Source organism: Pinus tabuliformis, chromosome X (genome assembly GCF_031772625.1).
Source record: "Pinus tabuliformis cultivar Carrire ecotype Pingquan chromosome X, CPIR1, whole genome shotgun sequence".
Classification (NCBI taxonomy): Eukaryota; Viridiplantae; Streptophyta; class Pinopsida; order Pinales; family Pinaceae; genus Pinus; species Pinus tabuliformis.
In genome coordinates this window covers 1,014,283,671-1,014,296,824 of record NC_142308.1, presented here as the reverse complement: position 1 = coordinate 1,014,296,824, position 13,154 = coordinate 1,014,283,671, and positions in this window count along the sequence as shown.

Here is a 13,154-nt window from a genome sequence, read left to right as displayed (position 1 = left end):
TTTGTAATTAAATTGAAAAATCAATTTTTATTTTTGGAGATGTGCATGAATGTAATGTGTTCAAAATTCAAAGTTAACAACCTTAGTTGTAGGTATTTTCTAAAGAGGTGAAGATCACACACCTAAAAGGACTTGTGCAGTTGTGTGACAACAATATAAGAATTAAGGAATACATTAAAGTGGTGAATGCACAATTAGACGAAATTAGCTAACCAAATTATGAAGATAACATATTCAAATTGGTTATTTCTAGTTGACCTAATGAAGAATCCATTTGGATGAAGTAGAGTTTGATCAAGGGATTAAATGGCCCAAGCCATAGAGGAAGTATTCTGATTCCATTAACTAGAACTAATTAAAAAATTGATGTGGTATGTTAGTGGATAATCCATATGTTAAGTTAAGTGAGGGGATATATTAGAAAGATAGTTCATGGGGATATGAATCTAAGAAGTGAAAAAATACCATATATAATATAAGAGATTTGATGGAAATATTGTAGTTACATGTAGAACTTTTTAAGATAGAGTATGTTGACAAGGTATTTGAGACACATGCCAATAGGACAAGCCATTATGTAGGCACCTTTCATGGGGAAATGTTTGATGATGTAAGGACCCTTCCATATGTTTTTTGAACTTCCTGGGACCCAAATATTCCTTAGTGACATCATACCATAAGATGAGGTCTCTCTCATTAAAAGAATGGGGATTGATGGTATGGTCAAAGGTGGCTTTAGATCACTTCTTGGTGGCCTCATTCTTCGATAGGGAAGCACAATGATCTTTGTTGATATTTTCAAGAGAATTGAGGTATTTCTCAAGGAGAGTAGTGTGTGGAAAAAGTTTTACTGTTGTACATAAGGTAAGGATTTCACATTCTATGGGGAGGTTTTCTTTGACCTCATGCACATGATGAAAGGGTGCAAAGTTGGTGGATATTTTTGCTTGAAGTGTGATATATTAGAAGGAAAGAAAAAATCATGTGGTGCCAATTGGTCTTATATTTTTTCACCATGCACTGAAACATCTTCTCAAGGAATGTGTTGATAGCTTCAACTTGACCATTGGATTCATAGTAGTGTGGTGAAGCAATCTCATGGGAAAAAACAAACAATGATAAAAGCTCTTGAAAGACCTCATTCACAAAGTGTTTTCCATGATTTGAGACAAGATCTTTGGGGACGTTTAATTATGTGATGACATGATTGAAGAAAAAGCGGTATGCAATATATATAGTGTTGTTGAAGGTGGGAATTTCTTTAGTCCACTTGGTGAAGTAAATGATGGTGACTATGATATATTTGTGACTATTACTAGAGGGTGGGTTGTAGGTCATGAAGTTAATACCCCATTTGAAAAAGGTGCCTAACATGATGGCATGATGAAAGAGAGTAGGAGGTGCCCATGTTTTAGTCACAAATGATTGACATTTGATGCATATTTTGATAGCCTAAATGTGGTTGCAAAAGAGTGTGGGCCAAAAATAACATACATGAAGCACTTTATGGGAGGTTAACATCCTTGATAGATGCCCCCCATAGGATCTAATATGGTAGTCATTTAGGACATGTTCAATTTCTTCTAATCTGAGAAATCAACATAAGATGGTTTCCACTCCCCATCAGTATAAAATGTTTCCAATGAGGAGGTACAATGGTACTTGGTGGGCTATACATTGGTGATCATCTCTTGAGAGGTGGGGATTAAATTTTTGTGAGTGCAAGTATATGATAATTGTTGAGTATTGGAGAAGGTATGTTATTATCGTTTATTTTGTCATATTTTCTTTAAAACTCATAACCTCTTTGCATCATGAACTAGGTAGATAATAAGAAATTATGATAAAATCTGTAGGATTTGCATGTAATGCAAAATAACTAATAATTTCCCTTTTCTTATGCAGGAAAAGGAGAAAAAGAAAGATTGCCATCCCAAAGGAAAAGACAGGACAAAGTTAACTGTTGTCCCTTTGACAGGGAACCACATGCAAACAAGGAGATCCAAATTCGAGCGTATCAGCCAGGAAAGGGAAAAGGAGATACCAAATCAACGCAAGAGAACAAGAGGATAACTGAGAATTAACAGTCTAGCGAATCCCTCAGGATCCTTTGATCCTGAGGGATCGCTATCTTAACAATTTTTTGTATCGTTGATATCTCCGCTCGGCTGTTATAAGAAGGGGCAGCACTACTAGCCCAGGGGATGAACTGTTGTTGTTTTTATGTAATTCTCCTTTGTATTTGGAACTTTGATCATCGACTCTTGTTGAAGAGCGATCCACTGTAACTTTGTTTTGATGTTTTAATATAAATCTGGTTGCCATTCCATCTTTGATTATGGAGTAATCTCAAGCGGTGTGCCCCTAGAGGCTAAGGGCCCGACCCTGGTGGAACACTTGCTCCTATACCATTATTTCTAATTCATGTGTGGTTTTCGTTATTAGATTTGTTCAGTAATCCGATGTGTTTTGCTATTTTACATAATGGTTCTGTTATATTTTGTTTATGCTCAACTGAGTAATGTTGTTCTCTGTAATAGGAATGTTGTGCTGTTCATTTTGACTTTATAACGCATTGTTGTTCCTTTAACCATAGATATAACATTGATGTTCCTTACAGATTGCCATTGTTGCTCAATTACAGAGTAACCGTGTTGTACATTCATAAATCGGTATTACTGTATTTTTCTATGGTTTACACTTAACTGCGATTGTTGTTCAACTGGCGTTGTTGTTCCATTATGAATCACAATTGTTATTCTTTATAACTGTGATTTATACTTGTTGTATCGAAGTCAGATTACTGTTCCTTTCAATATTAAGCGTGCTGTGTGTGATATTCGTTTTGGTTTATTGTACATTTATAGTTGATTCAAGTTGCTATTCTATATTCCCTCTTTGTTAGTTGCTGTTCTATTTCCATTTGTTGTCCGATTTATCTTTACAGTAAAGATTGTTACCTAATTCCTGTAGGATATAACTGTTGCATTCATTTTCGTAGATTAAGGTTTCGTTGTTCAATCTTGTTCATAAGAATAGTTGCTGTTCCATTTCCTGTCATTTGTATTATCATTGCTTTGGTGTGCAGAACGATCTGAGACTGTAGTGAACATTGACATATGTTGTCTAGTTCCAATATTGATGATCTTTTCCTTGATTGTCTTTTAATTACATTAGTTTACAAAGGGATGAGTTACCGTTACTGTAACCTTGACTGATAAATTGCTATAGTTTTTTGACTGCATGATTTGAGTTTTAAGGTTCTTTTCTGTAAGTAGATCTTATTTCAAGCATCCGTTTACTCTTGTTTTTAGAGCAATATACTACTAGCATTACTCTGACAAATGACTGCCTCAAACTGAGTACACTCTTTGAGATAACAAATCGTTCCTGGATTGATAAGTTAATGTAGGGTAAATAGAGGTGAAAAAGACCCTTTTTACTGCTCGACATTTTGGCGCCATTGCCGGGAAGAGTGTAGCCATTTGTTTCTTTTCCAGAGTGATGTAAGAACCTACTAGGAGAGAACTGGGTTTTAAAAACGGAAGGTAAGAACCTGCGTACGGAGCATGTAATAGCCTTGCTCCCCTACCCGCTTTCCTACAGATTTGTTGTTGTTCTTTGGGTAGAAATTAGCATTTGATTTGTGTGCATGGCTAAGCAGAAAAAGCTTGAAAAGAATCCTAAATCACTACCCAAGTCTGACAAGGCTAAGGGGCTGGTGGCCCTTGGCCGATTGACCTTTATAGACGAAATCCTTAAGAAAGTAGAATCTCAGCCTTTAGTAGGACCTAGAAAAGTTTCTTCTAGACAGCCTATTAGTTCCCTTCAGGCCACAGGATCACCATCTGTAGCCTTTGTTGAGGTGCATAGTCAAACCGAAGAGCAATATTTTCAAGAAATCGAGAATTCCAGCCCAAAATCATTGCAAGAAGGGAACCTTAGCAATCTCTGTGAAGGGAGAGGAGAAACAGGAGAAGCTGAAGAACCAAGATCTCCTCTTGGGATAATTCAGCCATTAAGTAGCCCAAATAAGGGAAGTGCTACAAAAATAATTTATAGCGAAGTTTAAGAACCTCAAGAACTAGAAACCCCCAGACATTAGGCACTCTCATCATCCCAGATAATGGAAGTGCTGTTAAGGCCATTCCTGTTAAATCCATTCCCCCTCGACAGCCTAGGAATACCCTCCTAGATATCCCAGAAGGTTATTGGCATATATTTGACCAAATGGTCTAGAACCAGCCAAACACCCAAACCTCTACACTGCAATACCCCATTGTGGATATTGCAGCTAATGCACCTATGAAAGCAATTCCTCTCCAGCATATCCCTACATTCCATGGCCTTACATCAGAAGATTCAGATGCATTCTTATTTGAATTTGATGTGCTGTGTAGAGGATATGATTATACCACCGATCCCCAGAAACTGAAATTGTTTCCATCTACATTAAAAGGGGCTACTTTAAGATGGTTTATGGGATTAGGTGGTGGTGTTATAAAAAATTGGGATCAAATGAAAGATGCTTTTCTAAAGAAATATCAAGACTATTGCAGGTCTAGAGAATTTAAAGATGAAATATTTCAGATGGTAGCTAAACCGAATGAAACATTAGAAGAGTATGTTGAACGTTTCTAGTATAATCTTCAAAGATCTCCTTATGCATCATTACCCTTACCTGATACTGTTTTAAAAATAACATTAATTAGGGGAATGAAGGAAAAATGGATTGAAACAATAAATATTATGGGAAAAGGAGATATTTATCAGGAAAATTTTGCTGACATTATTGATTTATGTATTAGGAGCTCGAGAGGCAGCATGAGACTAAAACTAGTGGAACATGACAGGTTTACAAGAGACAACAAGATCTCTGCAGAGGGAGTAACTCGCGCAGAAATTGGAAATTTATTAGAAAATTTTAAAACTGACATATTGGGGACACTGACAACACAACTTGATATTATGCAGGCCAAACAAAAGCAAGCAGAGGCAGAACAAAATTTGGAAATCTTCTGTCCTAGATGTAGAAAGAAACACAACCACAAGGAGTGTCCATTAGATGCAGTCCAAGTTTGCGCCATTTGTACAAAAGACCACTCTACAGAGAGCTATCCCTCACTTCCTGGATTGAAAGAAGTATACAAGGAAGTGGAAGAAGAGCTAGAACCGGTGTACCTACTCAATCAGCGTTGTTAATGGCAGCCGCGACAATTAGGTATGTTCCCAGATACAGCTTCTTCTTTTCAGCCTCTGTAATATCATGCCCAACAATATAACACAATGTGGCAAAATCAACCTCCCTTCTCAAATTGGTCACAACAACCATTTCCTTCATCATCACCATGGAGAAACCAAGCAAGTCAACCCAGTTGGCCAATTTTTCCCTATGCTCCACCATATTGGCAAAACAATGTGTATCCAACACAATGGTCCCCTCCTACTTCACAGAATCAAGCCTGGCAGACAAACTGGCAAAGACCGATGAATCAGCCAGTAGGAACCATTCCGCTCCCTCAACCTACACTGCCAGCATTACAACAAAACCCTTAGTCTAACTTAAGACCACAACTCCCAGCCCAGCCCAACCCTAATCCAAATAATAGATCGGTCCAATCTATCCAAATAATTGAAATACTAGAACCAAAAACCAATCTAAAGTAGTGTAATGATCTTCAATTAAGATCTGGGCGCATTATAGAAACAGAGGGAAATAAAGCTGCTCAAGATGAAAATCAGTTACCTGTAGAACAACCACCACAATAAGAGGATGTGACCAGAAAACAAATTCATGATCAAGCAACCACATCTTCTCCCCCATTCCCAGAACGATTAATTATACCTCGACCTATACAACATCCTGATTTTGACATTCTGGGAGAACTGAAAAATCTGTACATAAAAATCCCACTCCTCCAAGCCATCCAAGACATCCCAATATATGCAAAGACCATCAAAGAGCTATGTATAAAAAAACCGAGGAAAATAACAAATAACCCAACAGTCCAAGTAGTTGGTACCTTATCTGATCTATTATCAGGAAAAGAAACACCTGTTAAATATGAAGACCCAGGAAATCCAATAATAACAGTACAAATCAATGGACAAACCTTCTCAAATGCCTTAGTTGATCTAGGAGCTGCAATCAATATCTTAACAACCACCACTTGTCAAAAACTGGGCATTACATAAGTAGAACCGACTTCCACTTTAATAGAATTGGCTGACCGATACGTGGTTAGGCTAGAGGGCACACTACATGATGTCATGATATCTGTTGATTCCTAGGAGTATCCTGTCGATTTTCTGATAATAAACCCCAAAAACTAACTTGATGGACATCCGTTGATTTTAGGCAGACCTTGGCTTGCAACTGCTGACGATTATATTGGCTGTCGATAAGGCAATATGACCATAACTAGGGGGCTAATATCAATAATATAGCTTTATATCCTCCAGACCAACCAAGTGTCACAATAATAAGAACTAACAAACAACTTGTATCATACCTCACCGAAAATATTAGATCTCCATTAACTATAGAAGATGCCCTCGATTTCAAAGATCAAACAGAAGATGATGCCATTAACAATTTTATTAGCCAAGCTGAATTCAGACCCCACATACAATGTCACATGATAGAAGCAGCATTTGATAATGAATTAAAAGAAGATCCTCTTAAAGATACTCACGATCAAACAATACCTACTACCTCTATCTCAAATACCAAAACTGTAGAAATTAAGCCAGGAAAGACTTTAAACATTAATGCCAACCTGACTTCCAAACAAGAAGAGAAGCTAATCCAACTACTGAGGAAATACAAAGAAGCATTTGCATGGGATTACCCTGACATGAAAGGAATCGATCCCCAGTTATGTACACACCACATTTACATAGAGAAGGATGCAAGACCCATTTGCCAACCACAAAGGAGACTTAACCCTCATTAGAAAGACATTGTAAAAGCCGAACTTCAAAAATTTTTAGATGTGAACTTCATCTACCCTATCTTTGATAGTAAATGGGTCTCTCCACTTGTTGTGGTGCCAAAGAAGAATGGAAAATGGAGGATTTGTGTAGATTACAAAGAACTAAAGAAAGCAACACAAAAATATCACTTTCCCCTTCCATTCATTGACCAAGTATTAGACACTTTAGCATGAAAGAAATTCTTTTCTTTCTTAGATGGCTTTAGTGGATACAATCAGATTTAGATTGCCCCTTAAGACCAAAACAAAACTATTTTGACTTGTCCTTGGGTAACATTTGCCTACAGAGTTCTACCTTTTGGCCTATGCAATGCCCCTGCCACATTTCAAAGGGCTATCCTCAGCATCTTTTCAGCCCCAGTACTTAGAGGTCCAAATTGGGACCTGCCATTTCAAATTTCTTCAGATGCTTCAGATACAACTATTGGAGCAGTCCTTGGGCAGGAAGAAGATAAAAAACCATATGCAATTTATTATATTGGCAAGAATTTATCTCTTGCTGAATTGAACTATACTGTTACTGAAAAGGAATTTTTAGCTGTGTTACATGCTGTCAATAAATTTAGGCATTATATTACTGGATATCCTGTTATCTTGTATACAGATCACTCTGCCATCAAATATTTAGCAAATAAACCAATCACAAATGGTAGAGTAACCAGATGGTTGATTTTATTGCAGGAATTCGATATCACAAAGAAGGACTGACCTGGAAAAGAAAATCGTGTAGCTGACTTTCTCTCACGAATGCCAAAACCAATGGACGCAACAGCAGTTGAAGATCAATTTCCAGATGAACATTTGTTTTCTGTCACTATTAAAACGCCCTGGTATGCTAATGTTGCAAATTATTTAGTAGTAGGCAAATTACCGAAACATGTGACCCCCAATGAACGAAAACAGATTGTCCAGCATAGTACTCGATTTTCTTGGATTGGGGGCTACCTGTTCCATATAGGGGCATAAATGCACATCAAGAGATGCGTCCCTGAAGATGAAATTTTTGACATTTTGAAAACTTGTCACGACGGACCATGTGGTGGACATTTTTTCGATCGGGGAACTGGTCACAAGGTGCTGCAAACAGGGTATTATTGGCCCATGATCTTCAAAGATGCAAAGAAGTTTGTTCAAGCTTGTGACAGCTGCCAAAGAGCAGGACGCCCTGGGCAGTTCGACGAAATGCCCCTAAACCCACAGCTAGTTATTGAACCATTCGAGTGATGGGCCCTTGATTTTGTTGGTCCAATTAACCGATCATCAAACCAGAAAACATATATTTTCGTAGCAACAGAATATGTCACCAAATGGTTTGAAGCAGAGGCATTGCTGAGAGATATAGAGGATTCTGTCATATGGTTCTTGTTGCATATATTTGTGTGATATGGCCTCCCAAGAGATATAGTTACAGATGGTGGACCACATTTTGCTAGTAACAAAATTGCTACAACAATAAAAAACTATCATATCTAGCATAAAATTACTACTCCATACCACCCAGAGGAAAATGGTCAAGTAGAAAGCAACAATAAAATAATAGAAGCAATCCTAACAAAAACCATTGCGTCACATATATGCCATTGGGCTACAAGATTGCCGGAAGCTTTGTGGGCTTACAGAACAACATGGAGAAGCACTACCAGCTATTCACCATACCAACTAGTATTTGGAAGGGAATACAGACACTGCGAATAGCACAAGAAGTCGGTTTAGATCTAAACGAGGCACAGATTAATAGATTACAGCAGATCAATGAGCTATATGAAATCAAGCTCTCTACCCTTCAACACACTGCATTGATCCAACAATAGTGAGCTAAATGGCATGATGCCTCATAAAAAACAAAGTCTTCCGCGAAGGAGATTGGGTGCTCCTATACGATTCCAGGTTTCAGGATTTTCCGGGGAAACTTCAGACTCGTTGGCTGGGGCCATATGAAATCCAGAAGGTACATGATAATGGCACAATTAATCTAATCACCATTGACAGATCCGGACATACCTTTAAGGCAAACGGCCACCGAGTTCGACTATATCACAAACCACTTACTCGGGAATCCTTCTACCAGCAACTCCGCGAAGACTCCGACATACCAATTTTGGTGGAGGAAGAGAAATCTTCCTCACCTCTGATTCATTAAGTGATTCAATTTTTCTTACATTTTGTACATAATTCTTTTGTTTTGTTAGTGTAAATTATTCTCTGTACATATTTTTTTGTATTTTCACTTTGCTGTTCCTTTTTCAAGGAACAACACCTCTGCATTTTGTTGTTCCTTTTCAAAGGAACAACAGTTCCATCATTTTTGTTGTTCCTTTTTGAAGGAACAACACTTTTGCATTCTGTTGTTCCTTTCAGAAGGAACAACATTTTCACCGTTTCGCTGTTCCTTTTTCCAAAGGAACAGCACTTGCATTTTTCTGTTGTTCCTTTTTCCGAAGGAACAACACTTTCGATTTTGTTGTTCCTTTTCTAAAGGAACAACACTTTTGTTTTCTATTGTTCCTTTTTCCGAAGGAAAAACACTTTCGTTTTTGTTGTTCCTTTTCTAAAGGAACAACACTTTTGTTTTCTGCTGTTCCTTTTTCCGAAGGAACAACACTTTCGTTTTTGCTGTTCCTTTTCCGAAGGAACAACACTTTTTTTTTTCTGCTGTTCCTTTTTCCAAAGGAACAACACTTTCGTTTTTGTTGTTCCTTTTCCGAAGGAACAACACTTTTGTTTTCTGTTGTTTCTTTTTCTGAAGGAACAACACTTTCGTTTTTACTGTTCCTTTTCTGAAGGAACAACATTTTATTTTTATTTTTTTTATGCTGTTCATTTTTCCGAAAAAACAACACTTTCATTTTTGTTGTTCCTTTTTCGAAGGAACAACACTTTTGTTTTCTGTTGTTCCTTTTTCCGAAGGAACAACACGATTGTTTTCTAATGTTACTTTTTCGAAGGAACAACACTTTTGTTTTCTGCTGTTCCTTTTCTGAAGAAACAACACTTGCGTTTTCTGCTGTTCCTTTTTGAAAGGACAACATTTTTGCATTTCTTTTACTTACGCTTGTTCTCCTTGCTGTTCCAATTAAAGGACAATTGTTTTTCATCTCAATGTACAACAGTTTCATGTCTTTTTCTTGTGATTTAGAGCACAGCTATACACTTATGAAATGGATACAAAACTAGAGCATACTGAAATCAACAAATTACATAAAACGCTATTTTTTACAAGAAATTGCTTTGAATTGATAGGAGAAAAGAGGAAAGGACACAACTATTGACCACTTTGCTATCATTATTCTAGTAATACTGATATGATTGATTATATTTATCACGGTGGTTCTTTTTAAATTCTCATAATCTTCTTTGATCATTACTAAGGAATAATAACAAAGGGTATATTTTTCTATTGAGATGTTAAGACTTCTTCCACCATTCCTACTCTTAAGGAGTGTTGAACCACCCTCTGTGTATAAATAGGAAAGTACTTTATAAAAGAGAAAAATAGAGAAAAATGTTTATATGATTTTCTAATATGGTTTGTCAAATGAAGGATAGGGGGTCTCATCAAGAGCCAACCTACCATTATCATAAGGAAGAAAGTGAAGTGGCATTCCCACTATGGCCACCACACCAGGGATATGATCCAAGAGGCACATTAGAAAAAATAAAGAGTCCTTGGAACATGAGGTCTCATCACGAGCTGGCCTGCCCACCTTTCACTCCTTCGTGGTGAATGACATTATGGTTTATCTAGTTACCAAGCCAGCATAATGGCCTCCATTTTGACATTGCACAACACTTCCTAAGCATACACAAAGGATCCTGGTTCCATGGGTGAAATAAAAAACTCTGTCAAGGTTATGGACACCTGTGGGCAACAGGGCTCTGTTGATGGTATTGAAGTCACATTCTTTATACACCAATAGCAATTATCAAGACCCTTCTTTGTCTTATAACTTTGTAATAGGTCAAATGAGATTATGTATATAACCTCCCCAAACCTTTAAACACATGAAAATCTATTACAACCAATTATGACGGAAAAAGTTGATAATGACCGCATCAGACTTTTTATGCACGTTAGCTATCCTATCCTCCCAACCTCACATCATATCACACCATTCTCTTATTTATTAAGTTATTCTATTATACACCTCGATTTCGGCAATCTGCTCCTTTTGTAAACATGGAATCTCGGTATACGTTATTCCTTTATGACTCTGTACCATGGCAATTCGGCACGTCGCTCCCTCATTTGACGACAAAGGACGGCCTATTACATTGCGGGGGGGAGCAGGTGACCTCATAATTTGCTGGCATACATGTCAAACTATTATTCGGAAAATTTTCACTTGGGAATAGCAAGGCTTAACGGTATATTGTTTTCCAATTTGCATGGCTTGCTATTCCTAAGCTATTTCCGTATTATGCTCTGCAACAATTAGTAAGTGACTCGGGATTTGAACAAGCTTGTTGTTTTGTTATTTTCTCTGTGTTTCCTAACAGCTCGAAAAACCTGCTGTTCCATTGCCGTCTCTGCATTTTTAAAGTGTGCTAAGCATGGGAGGAAGATCAATTCGGAGATAACCACAGGTATTGACAGTCTCTGATGCTGCATGAGAAATCCTAACAAGGGCAGGATGGATAGTTTATCTCAATCGTTTACAACAATCCAACGAGACCGTAGCAATTGAACTCTTGCAGTACTTGCAAGAACATCACTCCACAGTAAGAGGGAGACACATAGCAGTCACTGATAACATAATTGCAGAGGTCTAGGGACTTCCAGCCATTGGACCCGCGTGGACTCTGAAGAAGGAGAGACTGTGAAAAGTCATAAAAATCTTCGAAGATGAAGGCCAGAACCTGACTGTAAGAAAGGGAGTTCTACTAGCAGCATTGGGAGAGCTGTGGGCAGAATTGGCACGAATCATCTAGAGTTACATCACTTGTGAAGGCAGGAAATACATGGTAAGACCACGCCACCTTAAACTTTTAGCTGTATTAAAACAGAAATGCTCTATGAATTTGCCTGCATTTTTAAATTCTTTACTACATGATGTTGCCCGAAGCATGAAAAAATCACGCCACGTAGAATCAGTAGTAAGTCACCATGGGTTGATACGACTGATAGTTAGCTACAGTCTTACTCAACAACAAAGCAGTTGGGAGGAACTGATCGTCACGATAGACGGGGGACTGGCTCTGCCAACCCCAAAACGAAAACATGCTACCAGTACATCGAATAGACCATTGAAATGGAGGAAATCCGTTAGATTGGCATGGATCAGAGGGAGGCTGGAAAATTCCCAAGGGAATACCAGTCAACCAATGGAGATAGATGATTCAGGGGATGAGAAACCCCCACAATTGGAAGGAGAGGAGAATGAGAAAGAGTTGGAGGAAAATGAGGAAGGAGAAACAGAGGAAGAGACCGAGCAGTCTGGGCAGGCGGAGGAATAGACAAAGCAATACGAAGAAAGGCCATTGCAAGAGGATGAATTGGCCCAAATTCTGGCCAATATGGGTGAATATGCTCAACCTCTCAGCCCACTAAATGTCCACATCAAAGAAGAACCAAAGGAGCATTCTGCTCATGACAAAAATGCATCCGAAGAATTGTGCGACGAGGAAGAAGAAGAAGAGAATCACTCCACTCATGATGAAAGTATATCTAGAGAGAAAAGTGGTGAAGATAAAGAAGAGGAATAATCTGTTCCCAATCAGACTATACCGAAAGAATTTCATGAAGGAGAAGGGGTGGAAGAAGAAGTCACCCAAGAAATAACAGAACAAGCTAGGGTTTTTACTCCTGAACAACCCGATCAGAACAATGAGGAAGCACCCTAAGAAGAGAACTAGGAAATTGGCCAAGGCGAAAGTCCAAGCCCAAGTAAACAGACAACTTTTCCTTCCAAGAAAACAGAAGAAATTAAAAGATTATGAAAATAACAACAAAGACTGCTTAATGTGATAGCACGACTTCGACAACAAATTAGGGTTTTGAAAATGGGAAAGAGAGCAAAAAGGACCTCAGGGGTAAAACATGCAACCATTCCAGCAAAACCCCTCAAGAAAAATATTAGGAGGACTCAATTCCAGCCTATCGTTCAAAACCAAAAGGAACAACATTCAGTTGTTGCCCATGTCAAAGTACAAACATATAAT